Here is a 19,758-nt window from a genome sequence, read left to right as displayed (position 1 = left end):
TGGAAGGTGCCCACAACCAATTATACATTGTGCTGCGAAACTACACACCATGCTGGACAGCGACAACTCGATGAAAATACACTGCCTGAATCTGCGTCAACGGCCAGGGAAGGTAACCGGAACGTTACCGGCCACAAGGCAAAAGGTTCCGCTGGTGCAATTCAATTCAAAATAACCAAGTACAGCTAAACTCCACCGGAGGGTGGCTAAAATTTGCCAACTTGAAAACACAAGTTGTTGCTCGCGGGAATGTCCCAACAGCCGACAACGAACTCCAAACGACACAATGTGAACAGTCTTGACTTGCTTGTAGATTATGTTAAAACTCAACTTCCATGTCCAGCATCGGTGAGCCACGAACTTCCTAGCAATGGGAACAGCACCACACACTACGACAACGCATAGAGGCCGCTAGCAGGCCCAGCCAAACTACGCGCCGTGGAGATTTCCTCACTGCTCCACGTCGACCGACCAAACTGCTCAGGCCCAGAAACGGTGAAAGGATCAAACATACGTCGGCCGATGAGACAACCAACCAAACGACCAACCAACAGTCGACGCGCTCCAATCTCCCTCCGTCGGACAGTTCATGTGTGTCGCTACCGGTCTGCGAGCACTGGCTGTCGGCGCCTCGCCAGCGCTCCGTCCCCGACTTCACTGCTGCTGCGTCGCGACTGCACTGCTGGTCCGTTCCGAACTGACTGCCTGACACACGACGAAATGCTATCAGTCGCTCCAGAGATGGTACCACAGTCCACTTATCGATACGCACTGCTGCTGCCATTCACTGGCAAGTGAGGCAGGAATTAGTGACGCCAGTAAACGTAATAAGAAAACGAGGCGGTAGTGCCGTAACAGAAGATGATAAACGATAAATGGGATAAACGCTAGCCGTGCACGGCTCACGTGGCAATCAATGCCCCAAGGGAAAAGGTGGTTTCATTGACGCCCTCTACAGCATTCAGACAATGCTTTTCGTGTCTGTTCTGAGTATGTACATGGAATCTTTGCTCGGCCACCCGTAAGAAAACATAATGATTTCAATTCGGGACGGCACGGGTCAGATCTCTATCGCCAGAAGTGTGGTGTCACCGCCAGATACCACACTTGCTAGGTGGTAGCTTTAAATCGGCCGCGTTCCATTAGTACATATCGGACCCGCGTGTCGCCACTGTCAGTGATCGCAGAACGAGCGCCACCACACGGCAGGTCTCGAGAGACGCACTAGCATTCGCCCCAGTTGTACGGACGACGTAGCTAGCGATGCACACTGACGAAGTCTCGCTCATTTGCAGAGCAGATAGTTAGAGTAGCCTTCAGCTAAGTCAATGGCTACGACCTAGCAAGGCGCCATTAGTAGTTCATTGCCTGAATATACAGAGTCTCACTTGTATCGTCAATAGCAATGTACAACAAGGATGGATTGAAGTTAAGTATTCCAGCAGCTACGTACTTTTCTTTATAGCATTCATTACGTATCCTGTTTCAGTCCTCACGCCATCCTTCGTGTGTTTATAGCGTGCATTGCGGTCCCCTCAAATCACACTGTGTCGGCACTTCTGTCGACACATCAAGAAGCTCAAGAGTAGCGGCAAAATTTCGGTAAGAGGAAGTGTGGCGATACCCCCATGGAGTTCCACGTACTCGGTGGCTTTGGGCAGAAGTAGAGTGGAATTTGGTGCCAATGTGACACCATAACCTGCCTTAACTTCACATGAACTTCTGAGCATTGGCCTCTTTTGCGCATATGCCGACACCTCGCTGTTTGTAGCACGCCGCTCCATAGGGTGACGTCGCAAGGCGCCACGTTTTTGTCCCAATACAGAGATGGATAGTAGGCGCCCTTTAGCCAAATTGCAAGCTTCAGAGCTGCATTGGGAAACAACTATGGAGTTTCGAAGTGGATTGCGTAGGGGATATGGCTGGGATACAGCACTATCTTGAGACAGAAACAACTGGGTCAGATAAATGTAATTCAACAACACATATTAGTAGCTCATAATTTTTACTTTTACATCTCCATGGTATAATAATGACACATGGTATTGCATACTGAATGCACAAAAATTTTTCCGTAATTTTTGTATACCTTCCATTAAGAGCTGTTTGCACGAAAGCTGTGTGCTGAAATCTGCCTTCTGTAGCTATTTAATAAAATTTAGTCTCTCTTTCAACCCTAACCCCTTTTACAGATTGTTTTCTTCTCCTCTTCCTACCCTAAAATAGGTATCCCTGTGACACCGTAACCACAGTACACATTCTTTAGTTACGATTTAATCGATGTATCAGTGTCGATGTTGATAGAAAGCAGAGATACGTAGGCTTCATATTCGAATCTCTAAGTTGCTGTGCTGTTGACAACTAATAAGTCAATTCCTTCTGCAAAACTGATGTTACATATGGGTATAATAGACAAAAAGTGACGGCAAGACACACCTCTGTAATCAAATAACAACTTTAATAACTTTGGTGAGTTAAATACGATTGTTCTTTTACTACCTGATTTACAAAGAACTGCAAAGACCAAAGTCAGCTGCTTTCTCTAACTTCGACACCAAAAGTCATTTAGGAATTAAGAAAGAAATCGAACAGTTTTAGTTATTGCAGTAGACATCAGTACTGTAAAGGAGTTATGCTTACCAGGTAAGTATACACACTGGTGTCCAAAATTAAAGCAAAAAATCGCTATATCCCCGTCCTGTGTCTAATTCACAATGTAGTCATACAAACTGTCAACAGATGTCTGTACGGTTATGTTCTGCACGGCATATGGCAATCCAGTCAACGGACAACCACGCCGACAATGACATCTGGGCACCTGTCAAACGGGGTTGTGCTTGTCGGGTAGTCCCACAAACACAGGTCGCCGTGTGCACAGTCACAGACAGTGCAGTAGCACAGAGAAGGCTCCTACCAGTCACTCTGCAGTAGAAGGTCGTAAGAAGAATGCGAGCAGGACAGTCGCAAACTGACTGGATTTACTTTCATTCCATTTGATCCGTAGTGAGGAGGTCCTCCAGGATGTAGAACATCTCAAAAAACAACAATACATGACAAATATTTACACCTCAAACAAATAAACTAATGTATCATTCCACAAATCCCAAGTGGCATGGTCGTTATTTTTTAATGAATGCTATATGAAAGAATCATTTTACAAATACTAATCCACTGAATTTAAAATAAAATTGTTTATTTATTTATAAGGTAATAAACATGTAATACAAATACTAAATACTTATTTACATTGAAAACATTACTGCACGGAACTGGTGCACAAGTTATATTGTACTTACACACACACACACACACACACACACACACACACACACACACACAAACACACACTTATTTACAATGACCACATTACTGCACTGAAATTGTGCAGAAGTTATATATAAATTCATCAATGGAGTAGAAGGAGTTGGCCACCAATAAATCCTTTAGGCTTCTCTTAAACTGAATTTCATTGTTTGGTTGGTTGTTAAGCTTATTATGGCTGCTGGCAAGTTATTGTAAATGTATGTTCCTGAATAATGCTCACCTTTTTGTACAAGACTAAGTGACTTTAAATCCTTGTGAAGATTATTCTTATTTCTAGTATTGATTCCATGAATTGAGCTGCTGGTTTAAAAAAGTGATATAATTTAATTAAGGAATAAATATATTGGGAAGCAGTAGTTAGTATCCCTACTTCCCTAAACAGGCTTCTGCAGGATGTTCTTGAGTTCACACCATACAACCCTTACTGCACGTTTTTGTGCCCAGAAAACTTTAGCTTGGCTTGATGAATTGCCCCAAAAAATAATCCCATATGACATTATGGAATGAAAGTAAGCATAGTATGCCAGCTTTTTCATTTTTATATCCCCTATGTCTGACACAATTTGCATTACTAATAGAGATTTGTTAAGACGCTTCAGCAGTTCTATTGTGCGCTCCTCCCAGTTGAATTTATTATCAAGCTGTAATCCCAAGAATTTAACACTGTCCACTGGTATCTGCTTGTCATCATATGTTAGGCGTATGCTCGTGGGACACCCCTTACAGGTTCTGAACTGCATGTAGCGTGTTTCTTCAAAGTTTAGTGAAAAGATTTGGCTAGGAACCAGTGATCAATGTCCACAAATATTTTATTTGCTGACCTTCCTAAGACTACTCCTGATTTGCTATTTATTGCAATGTTTGCATCATCAGCAAACAAAACGAACTTGCCTTCTGGTATTGCTACTGATGAAAGGTCATTGATATACACAAGAAAAAGTAAGGGCCCTAAAATGGAACCCTGTGGGACCCCACATGTAATTAGTTCCCAGTTGGATGATGCCTGATAGTTCGATACATGTCTCTTTAATAATAACACCCTTTGTTTCCTGTCAGATATATGAGATATGAACCATTTTGCAGCATTTCCTGTTACATCACAATGTCCTAATTTACTTAAAAGTATATTGTGATTTACACAGTCAAACACCTTTGACAGATCACAAAATATACTAGATGCCTACAATTTTTTGTCTAATGAATTAAGCACATTTTCACTGTAAATGCAGATAGCCTTCTCAATATCAGAACCCTTTATAAATCCGAACTGTGACTTTGACAGTATGTTATTTGAGATAACATGGTTATAAAGCCGATTGTACATCACTTTCTTAAATTTTTGAGAATTCTAGCAAAAGTGAAATTGGACGGATATTTCATGCTACTTCTTCATCTCCCTTCTTAAACAGTGGCTTAACTTCAGCTTATTTCAACCATTCAGGAAATATTCCACTGATAAATGGCTGGTTACACAGATAGCTTAATATGTTACTTAACTCAGAATCGCATTCTTTAATTTGTTGATATTTCATCATACCCACTAGATGTTTTTGATTTTAAAGATTTTATGATGGATACTATTTCTGTTGGGGTAGTGAGGGTCAAATTCATATTATGGAAGTTACTTGAAATGTCTGGTCTGAGGTATTCCATAGCAGCATCTACAGAACCTGACAACGCCATCTTGTCAGTAACAGTTATAAAATGTTTGTTAAAAAGTTGTGCAACACTGTACACATCTGTCACCAATGTATCATTTACTCTTAATGCTATTTGTCCCTCTTCATGTCTGGTTCTACCGGTCTCCTCCTTCACTATATCCCATATAGCCTTTATTTTGTTGTCTGATATGACAATCTTTTCCTTGTAATATATTTGCTTTGATGTCCATATTACAATCTTTAACATTTTGCAGTATTTCTTGTAATGTGCTATAGCATCAACATCGGAACTGTTTCGGATTTCCTGTGACGTTCTTGTTGCGATGTTTCCCCTTTCCATAGGTTTTACTTTCTTATGTAGCATTTTCCATCTTTTCCTGCTTTCTTTGAGTGTGTGCTTTAGTTTTCTTAGGTCTGTCCACATTCGTTCCTTTTAATGTGTGTCAGGGCGCTGATGACCTCGATGTTGAGCGCCAAACACACCACCACCACCACCATCGGATTGACAGATAGAGTTTCCTTTTTGCTTTACAAGATACCCCAATTCCTTGAGTAATCCATGGCTTCTTTGTAGAATTTCCTCTAAACTTGTAAGTTTTGTGGGAAAACAGCGTTCGAATAAGGTAAGCACTTTATTAGCAAAAGTGTTATATTTTTCATTCATGCCATGAGCACTGTAAACATCAGTCCAGTGAATGTCTCTGAGGAGTGCCCTAAAATAATCAATTTTTGGCTTATTGATTACCCTCTTGAGCTCTGATTTAACAGATTTTTATATCCTCTTCAGTAATAACATTTAACAGAAGGAACTGCGTGTCCTGGTCTGAGAGGCCATTGACTATTGGTTTTGTAATATAATTTTGTCCATTGTACTTTCCTATAAAGATATTATCAGTGGCTGTTTGTGAGTAATTGCCTACCCTAGTGGGGGATTTTACAGTGGGAATTAAGTTGAGTGATAGTGTTACTAACTCAAATAAGTTCTTACCGGGGGAGTCCTTAAAGAAATCTTCATTGAAATCACCAGCAATCACTATTTCTTTGTTTCTGCTTGTTAAATATGCCAGTACAGCTTCAAGGTGATTTACAAACAGATTAAAGTCACCTGCAGGTGCTCGATATACATTTAATATTATGAAGGATTTTTTGTGAAAATTTACTTCTGTTGCACATGCTTCCATATGCTGCTCTAGGCAAAATTGATGAATGTCTATGTTCTTAAATTTATGATAGATCCTGATGAACGTGGCATCTCCTCCTTTCTCGACTTCTGATCTACAGAAGTGAGATGCTAACCTAAACCCTATATCACTTGAAAGATCTATACCAGTGGTCACATGATGTTCAGAGAGGCAGATTATGTCATCTGGGTTTGAAGACTCTAATTCAACTGTGCAGATAATTAATTCATTAATTTTATTTCTCAGTCCACCAATATTTTATTGCAATAAAGATAGCCGACATTTCACATTGACTGAGTTAAAATTGGGTAGAGTTACAATATCTGCTGACTGTTCCTTAACCAATAGCTGATCATGCTGATGTAATAAGCTGGAATTATGTTTTTTGGTTTCTTTCTCAAACTGAAAGTTTGTCTCAGTCCTAACCTCGCTTAAAATTTGGTTTCTTTCTGTTCCGATGGCTTAATGTGAATCGTTTTGTTGTTTCTCGGATATTATGACGGTTTATAAAGACCGAAATTGTATCCCAAAGATTAGGGAAGGATCGGCCAGGTGTGACATTAGAAAGAGAGGACCGTTATTTGGCTGGTAAGGGCACGACGGTACCGGCATAGTATTACACGACAACTGGAATCTGACCTCGCAGCATCCATTCGACGTCCTGTATCGAGTCAAACAGTGTACAGAAGGCTTCGGCGGAAAGACCTTTACTGCCAGAGGTTTTTTTTACGACGTACGAGTGACGATTTGGTCTGGAGAGTGATTCTCGACGGATTCGCATCTTGAGGGAACACGGGACACGATTTGTGGGCCTAAACATTATGGACAGACAGCGATAGGATCCCACTTAACACTTCCTTATGAAATTGTACGGGTGAATCTGCAAGTTTTAACTACTGTCGGTTATCGTGACGAGATCTTCGGACCTCATGTACGGTTTTTGCTTGGTTCTGCGTGCTCAGAGCTCGTATTCAAAGACGATAATGCTCGCCCTCATGGGTGGCTGAAGTTTTCTTGAATACGGAATGTATTGCACGCCGGGCTCGGCCTGTTCGCTCTCCCTAATTGAATCCCATATAGCTTGTCTGGGATGCACTAGGCAGACGTGTTGCATCACGTTAGTATCCACCAACCACTCTCTAAGACCTGCGAGCAGCTCTGCAAGAAGAATGGGCCTTGCTTCAACATGACATTGATGACATCATTCACAGCATGTGCCGTCGTTGTCAGGCCTGCATTGCTACTACAGATGGTCACATCCCATACTAAGCACATATCCTACACATTGTTCCTACTTTACTATCACTTGTTGACAATGTTTTGTGGCAAAATAAATGCATTCTTCCAAAATTTCGAAAGTGGTTCAAATGGCTCTGAGCACTATGGGACTTAACTTCTAAGGTCATCAGTCCCCTAGAACTTGGAACTACTTAAACCTAACTAACCTAAGGACATCACACACATCCATGCCCGAGGCAGGATTCGAACCTGCTAACGTAACGGTCGCCCGGTTCCAGACTGACGCGCCTAGAACCGCTCGGTCACCCCGGCCGGCTCCAAAATTTCAATTTGTTGATTATCTTTCGGATGCCAGTGTACACTGAGCAACTGAAACAAGTGTCAGAAAAAGCGCAAAATAGAAACAAGGGTAACTGAACTATATTTGCATTCAGCTTGTGCAGACAGAAAGAAATGAGAGGGGAAAGCTGGTAACTGGCGGTCGTAAGATTTCCTGTATATTTCGTTGGTTTCGAGCGTGGTGACCAAAGTGTGGTGTACACATCATGGAGCAGCCCGCAGCGCAGCACTAGCTTGATAAATCAGAAGGAATCCCTGATTAAAACGTATAATCGCTTCTCGATACTTCCACCATTTGGGAACACCTAGAGCTGGTGTCCAATATTGCGCTAATGTGAATCCACGTCCGCGGAATGGATGTGATTTGGAACTCTGCCCACGTAAGCTGAAGGAGCTAAAATGGTCCGAACGAAACGAGCGAAAGGAGAGAGAATCAAATCAGATTCGTCCTTTTTACCTTGATCATGGAGGAGTGACTTAAGCATTTAATCACATCACAGTTTCTCGATGCTTACACATGTTCCAAGTAGCATGAGAGAGCAGCCATTTGTCTCTTCATAAGTCAGCAAATGCGAGTCTACTTAATAATGCTGGTACACACAAATAAATAGACCGTAAGGCTGCGGTAGAGCATTTATTATTGGGAGTCACGACACTTATTTGTAACGGGAATAAGCCAGGAGGTCCATCCACGGACCGGTCTATTCGGACATTTTTTGGTTTGCCCAACATATCTCTGCAACATAAGTTAATCGCTGAAATATCTAAAAGATTGATCGTAGCTGTACACAAACTTGTAAGAAAGTTCTCGTATTCCTCAGGATAAGGCTAATAACCTTTATTCCCTTCAATTGTCTGAAAATTAGCTTCTCTATTTATATGAAATATTAACTAAACACTTGACCATTCCTAACGATTGTTAATTTCCATATGCGCTTCGTTCTCTCCATTTCTCATAGAAATTATGCTTCTGAATGCATTACCTGCATAATGTATGAGCAATGACTGTCCACATCCCTTAACTTTGTATTCACTTCTGGCATTGAATAAGTTGATACTCATCTGTGTACATTTCGGGATGAGGGTTTAACGTCAGTAATTTACGTTAGTAGTGTTATAGTAAGCTTTGCATGTTATTATGGCATGACAAATGTACATTCCCTGAGATTATCATCTTTGATTGCTGCTGTCTTTTGTTAATAGTTAACACTAAGCACTGAAAGATTGTTGCCTGCATCGCTAGCCCATTCTGCTGTACCTCAGTCAACGTTCGTTCCGAAGCTTTTGACTTTTCCCCACGCCACTGGTGCCCGGAATGAATCATGACTCGCAGGTGTGTGAACATTCGGATTCATGTTGATAAAAAGTTAGCATACTCAACATTCTTTAACTTGGCTCATGTGCACTGCACATGACGAACCATGTATTGAGAGAGGACAAGTCACTCTCTCACTTACTTTCATATACAAGGTTATCCTTTAATGGTGTTATTACACCATAGACATCATTTCTATGAGACGACAGGAAGTTGCCAACTTGAGCAGGCGCTGATCGGAGCATGTACACTGTTAATATAGGCGGGATTCTTATGGAAGCTCTATTTGGAATAGTATTTTTTGAACTTGAGAACAAGCAGGCAGTCTGGTTATTTAACAGTAAATCTCGTGCTGGACGTTTGGGGCTAGACAGCCACATGCAGCAATTAGGGAGAGGAACATTTCAAAGCACTTAACAGGGACAGAATGATGGTCTCAAGAATTCAGACAATGCTTTTGGCTGAAGAGGCGAAAGCTGTCTGCCTGGATCTACCTCTTATGTGTATCTGGCCACGGCATGGACGCTACCGCAGGAGAGAAGTAGGTCGCCTGCCAAGGCGTTTCGACAGTGTTGTAAAACCAATAATTTAAAGGTTTGGTGGCCATAAAAATCCGCGAGTTTCCATATTCACCTAGGACCAGACGCTATCGATGGAACCATCACGTGGAGTCTTCCATCAGCTGTCGATTTTTTGGGAAAACTCAGGCCTTCGGAAGAATTTTAGGATGGAATGCAACACCTATGGCGGCTCTGAAATGGTCTGTGTTGGGAAACAAAATCACGTCTCTTAGTTTAGCAGAAGCCTACAATACGACATACTGTAACGTTCAGCCAACGCAGTTAATAATCTCTGTGATAAATGTGTTGTTCACTTTAGGCCTAAATGGGAACTCAAAACCTGTTTCCTAAGGTGGCCATGGGAAATACAGTTTGGGAGCGTGACATCTTCTCCTCCTTGTATGGAAATTTGTAAGTCAGGGATTAACTGCTTGTGCAGCAGGGAAAAGAACAGTATTAACGTTGGTTATGGCTGGAGGAGCTACAGAGAAGAAATAGCACTCATGATATCTTCTGATTGGCATGAAACACTTGTAGGGGCGGTTGTGTGGGTGCTTTTTTCGGGATTAACGAAATTACACGGAGAAGTGGAGAATTGTGGCCTTCAGATTCAGACTCTGGTCCAGAGAGGAGGTTGTGGCCTTTACTCTTGTTATTAGGGGTTGGTCTTGGGATACTCTTCCTAAGTGTGACTTCGCGCTGGCATTAGTCTTTACTGGGGAGCCTGTGGTGGAGTCTTAGCTGCACCAACATTTTGGACGTCAGTCATCTCGGACAACTCGCTGTGCTGAGGATAATCTTGTGAACATCAGATCAGCCACCTTGACTACCATATGAGTGACTCAAATTGGTCCATGGTATGACCGGTGAACGTTAGTGTCGTACGCTGGAATCTGCCATGATTTCAGGTCACCATGAGAGAGTAATTACGGTCCGCCTGACAAATCGCCGAGCCCGTGACTTCGTATATTTCGGCCAATTGATAAAGAATTATAGATTAGATTAGATTAGATTTACTTTCATTCCAATTGATCCGTAGTGAGGAGGTCCTCCAGGATGTGGAACATGTCAGAAGAACAACAATACATGACAAATATTTAAACTAAAACAAATAAGCTAATGTACCATTCCACAGGTCCCAAGTGGAATGATCGACATTTTTTAATGAACACTAAGAGTCATTTTACAAATACTATTGCACTGAATTTAAAATAAAAAAGTTTTATATTTATTTATAAGGTAAGAAATATGTAATACAACTACTGTAATACTTATTTACAATGAACACATTACTGCACTGAAATGGTGCAGAAGTTAGATTATACTTACACACACACACACACACACACACAAATTTTCAGTGAACACATTACTGCTCTGAAATTGTGCAGAAGTTATGTTGTACTTATATACAAATCAGTTGGTTTTCCTCAGAAATTCATCAATGGAGTAGAAGGAGTTGGCCACCAATAAATCCTTTAGGCTTCTCTTAAACTGAATTTCATTGGTTGTTAAGCTTTTTATGGCTGCTGGCAAGTTATTGAAAATGTGTGTTCCTGAATAATGCACACCTTTTTGTACAAGACTAAGTGACTTTAAATCCTTGTGAAGATTATTCTTATTTCTAGTATTGATTCCATGAATTGAGCTGTTGGTTTGAAAAAGTGATATATTTTTAATGACAAATTTCATTAAGGAATAAATATATTGGGAAGCTGTAGTTAGTATCCCTAGTTCCCTAAACAGGCTTCTGCAGGATGTTCTTGAGTTCACACCACATATAATTCTTACTGCACGTTTTTGTGCCCGGAAAACTTTAGCTTGACTTGATGAATTACCCCAGAAAATAATCCCATATGACATTATGGAATGAAAGTAAGCATAGTATGCCAGCTTTTTCATTTTTATATCCCCTATGTCTGACAAAATTCGCATTGCAAACAGAGATTTGTTAAGACGCTTCAGCAGTTCTGTGGTGTGCTCCTCCCAGTTGAATTTATTATCAAGCTGTAATCCCAAGAATTTAACACCGTCCACTTCTTCTATCTTCTTGTCATCATATGTTAGACATATACTCTTGGGACACCCCTTACTAGTTCTGAACTGCATGTAGTGTGTTTTTTCAAAGTTTAGTGACAAAGAATTGGCTAGGAACCAGTGATTAATGTCTACAAATATTTTATTGGCTGATCTTTCTAAGACTACACTTGATTTGCTATTTATTGCAATGTTTGTATCATCAGCAAACAAAACAAACTTGGCATCTGGTAATGTTACTGATGAAAGGTCATTGATATACACAAGAAAAAGTAAGGGCCCCAAAATGGAACCTTGTGGGACCCCACATGTAATTAGTTCCCAGTTGGATGATGCCTGATAGCTTGATACATGTCTCTTTCCTAATAACACCCTTTGTTTCCTGCCAGAGATATAAGATTTGAACCATTTTGCAGCATTTCCTGTTACACTATAATATTCTAGTTTACTTAAAAGGATATTGTGATTTACACAGTCAAATGCCTTTGACAGATCACAAAATATACCAGTTGCCTGCAATTTTTTGTCTAATGAATTAAGTACATTTTCACTGTAAGTGTAGATAGCCTTCTCAATATCAGAACCTTTTAGAAATCCAAACTGTGACTTTGACAGTATGTTATTTGAGATAAGATGGTTATAAAGACGACTGTACATTACTTTTTCGAAAATTTTTGAGAATGCTGGCAACAGTGAAATTGGACGGAAATTTGATGCTATTTCTTTATCTCCCTTCTTAAACAGTGGCTTAACTTCAGCATATTTCAGCCATTCGGGAAATATTCCACTGATAAACGACTGGTTACACAGATAGCTTAATATGTTACTTAGCTCAGAATCACATTCTTTAATTAACTTTGTTGATATTTCATCATACCCACTAGATGTTTTTGATTTTAAAGATTTTATGATGGACATTATTTCTGTTGGGGTAGTGAGGGTCAAATTCATATTATGGAAGTTACTTGAAATGTCTGGTCTAAGGTAATCCATAGCAGCATCTACCGAACCTGACAACCCCATCTTTTCAGTAACAGTTATAAAATGTTTGTTAAAAAGTTCTGCAACACTATACACATCTGTCACCAATGCATCATTTACTCTTAATGCTATTTGTTCCTCTTCATGTCTGGTTCTACCGGTCTCCTCCTTCACTATATCCCATATTGTCTTTATTTTGTTATCTGATATGACTATCTTTTCCTTGTAATATATTTGCTTTGACATCCGTATTACAGTCTTTAATATTTTGCAGTATTTCTTATAATGTGCTATAGCATCAACATTGGAAATGTTTCGGATTGACAGATACAGTTTTCTTTTTGTTTTACAAGATACCCCTATTCCTCGAGTAATCCATGGCTTCTTTGTAGACTTTGCTCTAACCTTGGTAAGTTTTGGGGGAAAGCAGTGTTCAAATAAGGTAAGCACTTTATTAGCAAAAATGTTATATTTTTCATTCATGCCATGAGCACTGTAAACATCAGTCCAGTGAATGTCTCTGAGGAGTGTCCTATAATAATCAATTTTTGGCTTACTGATTACCCTCTTGAGCTCAGATTTAACAGATTTTATATCCTGTTCAGTATTGACATTTAACAGAAGGAACTGCATGTCATGGTCTGAGAGGCCATTGACTATTGGTTTTGTAATATAATTTTGTTCATTTGACTTTTCTATAAAGATATTATCAATGGCTGTTTGTGAGCAAGTGGTTATCCTAGTGGGGAACTTTACTGTGGGAATTAAGTTGAATGATAGTCTTACTAACTCAAATAGGTTCTTATTGGGAGAGTCTTTAAGGAAATCTACATTGAAATCACCAGCAACCACTATTTCTTTGTTTTTGGTTGTTAAATGGGCCAGTACAGCTTCAAGGTGGTTTACAAACAGATTAAAGTTACCTGCAGGTGCTCGATATACACTTAATATTATGAAAGATTTTTTGTGAAAATCTAATTCTGTTGCACATGCTTCCATATGCTGTTCTAGGCAAAATTTATGAATGTCTATGTTCTTAAATTTATGACAGTTCCTGATGAATGTGGCAACTCCTCCTTTCTCCATTTCTGATCTACAATAGTGAGATGCTAACCTAAACCCTGTAACACTTAAAAGTTCTATACCAGTGGTCACATGATGTTCAGAGAGGCAGATTATGTCAGCTGGGTTTGAAGACTCTAATTCATCTATGCAGATAGTTAATTCATTAATTATATTTCTCAGTCCTCGAATATTTTGATGCAATAAAGATAGCTGACATTTCACATTGACTGACTTAAAATTGGATGGAGTTAAAATATCTGCTGACAGTTGAAAATTCTTAACCAATGGCTGTTTATGTTGATGTAATAAGCTGGAATTATGTTTTTTGATTTCTTTCTCAAACTGAAGGTTTGTCTCAGTTCTAACCTCTCTTAAAATTTGTTTTCTTTCAGTCCTCCCTACCCTAAAAAAGGGTCTTTTCTGAATCCTATAACCACTGGTATTTTACCACTCATGACAGTGCCTTCCCCCTTTAACTTTCCTGCTATTTCCCCAGCCAATTTACCCTTCCCCTTCCTGTTGAGGTGAAGGCCATGCCTAGTATAATCCCACCTACTGACAGAATCAACATGAACCACACCAATGTGTGACCCCGCACCCGACATGAGCAGCCGTTCCAGCTCCAAATTAACTCTCTTGACAGAAGAGTTCAAATGAGGTCGGTCATGGCGCCCAAGAACAGATACAAACTCAACACTGGTATGCCTCGATGCTGATGCAATCTTCGCCAGGTCACACTCTATGCTGTACCAAGGATCTCTGTCAATACTGTTACCTGCCCCACCCACTATAACCACGGTGTCTTCCTTAGTGAAATCTTTGCAAAGTGATCCTAAATCCTCTGTCACCTGCTCCAGACCAGCACTAGGTTTAAAAAAATTGGTGACCTGGTATTCTGATCCTAGTTCATCCTGCAAGAGTTGGCCAACACCTCTTCCATGGGAACTACCTAACAACAACACTTTCTTTCTCTTTACTGATTTCCCTACATTCTTACTTTTCAATTTGCTGCTGAAAGTTTGTTGTGCCCTGTCTACACCTGTAACTGCTTGAGGCTCACCAGCTTCTAACTGAAGCAACAGGTCAAATCTATTTTCCACATTCACCATAAAGCTGTCAGACAAAGTTCTAGGCCTGTTCCTCCTGTTGCCTGTTGCCACTTCCCACCTCTCTTTACCCTTCTCCCTCCTTAACCTGTCAAGATCTCCCCTGGCCTTGTCTAACTCAGCCTGAAGGGCAGCAATTTTCCCCTCCTGTTCCAGTATCTTCCTATCTCTACTACAAATCCTACAAAACCACTGATGAGTCTCATTTACTTCCCCTATTCCCACGCCACTACAGTCACCCACATGGAAAAAACTACAGCACCCATCACACCAAAGCCCCGACCTAACAATTCTACGGCAAGTCAAGCACTTTTCACTCATGATAAACGTAATAATTTATTAAGAATAAGTCAGTTAAATTACAGATAAACACGAAAATATGGTTACACAAATTTGGCCTATACGCAACTGTGTGTAAACAAAAACAAAAGTGCAAAGTTTCTGAAACAATAGGCAGTGCACATCACTACTCTGCAGTCATTTGTGCCAAGACTGTCATCTGCAACACCACTGTACGTTGAGAAAGGGATATAGAATTGCTGCTCTGGATTGATAGGGCAAACGGAATCACAGTCTGGCTACTTGATCTCAGCTATACCAAAGTAGTATCACTTCTGCGTAGAATAAATTTATCGAAGTCTACTCAGAGAATTCCAGACTGTGTTATCCATGTTTTGAGCCATATTAAACTGATTAAACGGGTAAACCTTAGTCTTTGCCAACCAGTCGGCACCCAGTGGAGTGCAAATTTTTTCTAAGGTCTATCTGTGTGGCCAACATGTCTTGATTTATTTGTCATCTCGATTATCTTGTATTATTCGTCCCATTTTATAATCAATAAATTTCTGCCACAGTTTTTGTAAGAGATTAATTTCCCATGTAATATATTAATCAGCCATCAATAATTGACTACAATAATGAAAAGGTCACCATTTGATGAAATTACACTGAAGGGCAAAAGAAACTGGTCATCTCCCTAATATCGTGTAGAGCCCCCGCGAGCACGCAGAAGTGCCACAGCACGACGTGGCATGGACTCTGATGAAGTGGTGCTGGAGGGAACTGGCACCATGAAATCGTAAAGAACCATAAATCCGTAAGAGTACGAGGAACAGCACGTTGCAAAGCATCCCAGATATGCTCAATAACGTTCATATCTGGAATGCTTGGTGGCCAGTGGAAGTGTTTAATCTCAAAAGAGTGTTCCTGGAGCAACTCTGTACCAATTCTGGACGTGTGATGTGTCGCATGGTCCTGCTGGAGTTGCCCACGTCAGTCGGAATACACAATGGACATGAATGGATGTAGGTGATCAGACAGGATGGTTACGTATGTGTCAACTATCAGATTCGTATGTAGGCCTATCAGAGGTCCCATATCAGTCCAATTGCACACGCCCCACGCCATTACAGAGCCTCCACCAGTGTAAACAGTCCCGTGCTGACATGCAAGATTCATGGATTCATGAGGTTGTCTCCATACCCGTACACGTCCAACCCCTCGACTTAAATTGAAACGAGATCCGTACGACCAGGCAACGTGTTTCCAGTCATCAACAGTCCAATGTCGGTGTTCACATGCCCAGGCGAGGCGTAAAGCTTAGTGTCGTGCAGTCATCAGGGGTATACTCAGCTGAAGTGAACGTACGGACTCCTAACTTCGAATCCAAGTTGTGTTTAACATGGAACGGGTCTTCTTTGAGTGTGTACTTCGGAGAGAGTGTGGGAGCAGGGCTGTACATGGTATCAGAAGGAGGCACAGCAGTGTCTGTCGTTACGAAATAGTGACCTCTTTTTTCTGCGCAGACAAGCAACCTCAGATGTTGTCTTCGTGAAAGTCATCCTTGTGGACGACCTCCCGGGGTTCGGAGCTACTGTGTGTTCATGAGCCCCCAAAAGCAGGGTGGCCGAGAGAAGATCAGTATATATATACTGCACTGTAAAGTTAATAATGATTATGTTATGTGACAAGTAGAGAGGAAGTCGTAAGGACAGTAGAGATATTTCCAGAGTGACAGCGGTCAAGAGAGTGTATTTCCGATACTTAGCTCATTGTGGAATGCCAATCAAATGAGACCGTGATCGCAAGATTTAACTGTATAAGTGTGGTGTCACCGCCAGACACCACACTTGCTAGGTGGTAGCTTAAATCGGCCGCGGTCCATTTAGTACATGTCGGACCCGCGTGTCGCCACTGTGTGATCGCAGACCGAGCGCCACCACAAGGCAGGTCTCGAGATACGGAATAGCACTCGCCCCAGTTGTACGACGACTTTGCTAGCGACTACACTGACGAAGCCTTTCTCTCATTTGCCGAGAGATAGTTAGAATAGCCTTCAGCTAAGTTCATGGCTGCGACCTAGCAAGGCGCCATTAACCATTTTAAGATAGTCTCACTTGTATCATCAAGGAATGCTGTATTCACATGAAGGAATAAAAGTTAAGTATTAAAGCAGCTACGTACTTTTCTTGCTATCATTCATTACGTATCCTGTTTCAGACCTCTATCAAGCCTACGTGATAGTAACGCGTGCCTTTCGGCTACTTCAGTGTGGCGTAGCTGTCTGGTTACGCTACAACAGTTGGCGACGACTCAACGGAAAGGTTCTTGTTCTTTCTAATTGCTTACATTTACTTGTGTCATGGCTTCGCCAGATGTACTGTCCGAATTTTATCGCTTGCAGAATCAGCAGACGCAGGCGTTATTGGATGCCCTTGGACAGCTCGTCCAGGGTCAACGTGCACTGCAAACCGAATCGGCAGCCGCCGCTTCACCGCTACTGCAGCCACAACATGCAGTTGCACCGCCGTTTCGCAAGTTTGACCCAGCCCAAGAGACATGGACTGAGTGGTCACGCCAATTTGGATTTCATCTCGCCGCCTACAGAATTCAAGGTAACGAGCGGCAGCCTCATTTATTGTCGTGTGTAGGGGTGCAAACGTACCGTGTGATAGTGAAATTATTTCCCCGACGCGACGTAGCAACTCTGTCCTACGAAGAAATTTTGTCTGCCTTAGATACCTATTTCAAAGAAACAGTCAATGTCGTTGCAAAAAGGTATACGTTCTTTCGTACAAAACGTACGGCCGGTCAAACTAATAGGGAGTGGGTTGCAACATTGCAAGGCCTTACAAGGGATTGTGCTTTTGAGTGTGAATGTGGACTCCCTTATTCAGATACAATGGTACGTGATGCAATTGCACAGAACGTTTCTGATGTTTGTATATGGGAGCAAATTTTGAAACTCGTTAATCCCTCCCTTCAACAAGTGATAGACATATTGGATAGACAAGACACGCTTGACTTTGCTCAGGACTCATTTGCAACTTCGCCAGCCGTGTGTAACATTAACCAGCCCGACGGGCGCGCTGCGCGGCCTGGTAAACTGCCCTCGCGCATGTCCACGCAGCTGCCGCCATGCTCTAAACCAGATGTGCCACGACAGCATACAAATGCAGTGAAATCATGCCCGCGGTGTGCTACTAGACATTCGCGTGAAAATTGCCCGTCACGCCAAGCTATTTGCTTTTTCTGTCATAAGAAAGGACATGTTCAAAGTGTTTGCCAGAAAAAGCTCAGATCAGCCAATCACAACCATTCCGGGCCCTTTGGTTCGCGACGGAATCGAACCAAGAATACTCAGGCTCGTGAACCTTCGCCCATGGCCATCCATGTAGTTAATTCCACTTCGTCCAGTGCCACTGTCTCTTAACAGTGACTGTGTTCGTCCTACAAATACTGTGCGTCGACGTCGCCAGAAATCGCGTCAAGTCGCAAGTGCTGCTGTACCTGTATCAGTTCAAATTGCACGAGACAGTCGCTCTTGTCGTCAGCAGGACAATAAACTTTTTGTAGATTTGGACTTTAATGGCAAGGTCATACCATTCCAGCTCAATACCTGGGCTGCAGTTTCATTGCTCAATCACGACACGTACAAACAACTGGGCAAACCTCCGTTGCGTGCCGCAAATGTTAAGTTAAATACATATTCAGGACAGAATATCCCTGTGTTAGGATAGTGCACTCTTCATGCAACATACAAGGAACAAACAAAACTTGTGTAATTTTACGTTCTTCGTTCTTCTACTGCAGTGAACTTGTTTGGTTTAGATTTCTTTCAGTTGTTTAACATGTCTATTGTAAATCAGGTCCTATCAGTGACTCAGACTGTGCCTTCAGACAGTGTTTCTAGTCTATGTGAAGAATTTGCAGACATTTTTGCACCGGGCCTTGGTTGCGCTAAGAATTATGACGCACATTTGGAACTGGAAGTCAACGCGCAACCGAAATTTTTCAGAGCGCGCAATGTTCCCCGCGCATTGCGTGATGAGGTCGTCGGAACATTAAACGATTTGGAATCACAAGGTGTGAGTGGATGTGCGCAATGCCTCTTCCCTTTCAGCTCCGCTTCAGCGCTTACGCCGTACAGGTGTTCCGTTTCTCTGGTCGACGGAATGCGAACGCGCTGTTCGCCAGTTGAAATCGGCGTTGCTTTCAAATACTTACCTTACGCCATTCGATCCCCAGAAATCCCTTTTCTTGATGGTAGATGTTTCGCATTTCGGGATCGGTGCTGTGCTTGTGCACAAAGTTGGCTCGCATGATCGCCCTATTGCCTTTGCTTCAAAATTGCACTCGTCTGCGCAAAGAAATTACTCGCAGATAGAGAAAGAAGCTTTGGCTCTCATGTTTGGTGTTACTAAGATCCATGATTTCTTGTATGGTCGTCACTTTACCATCATCACAGACCACAAACCATTGACGTCGCTTTTTCATCCGAACAAGCCTGTACCTCCGCGTACAGCGCAGAAATTCATTCGCTGGTCTATTTTCCTCTCGCAGTACCGCTACAATATCTTGTATCGGTCCACTGCTAAGCATGGAAACGCCGATGCATTGTCGCGATTGCCTGTTGCTGAGGATAAAGCTTTCGATTCTTCCGAACTTGCT

The sequence above is a fragment of the Schistocerca piceifrons genome, chromosome 3, assembly GCF_021461385.2.
Source record: "Schistocerca piceifrons isolate TAMUIC-IGC-003096 chromosome 3, iqSchPice1.1, whole genome shotgun sequence".
Lineage (NCBI taxonomy): Eukaryota > Metazoa > Arthropoda > Insecta > Orthoptera > Acrididae > Schistocerca > Schistocerca piceifrons.
Note: the sequence above shows the minus strand (reverse complement) of the source record.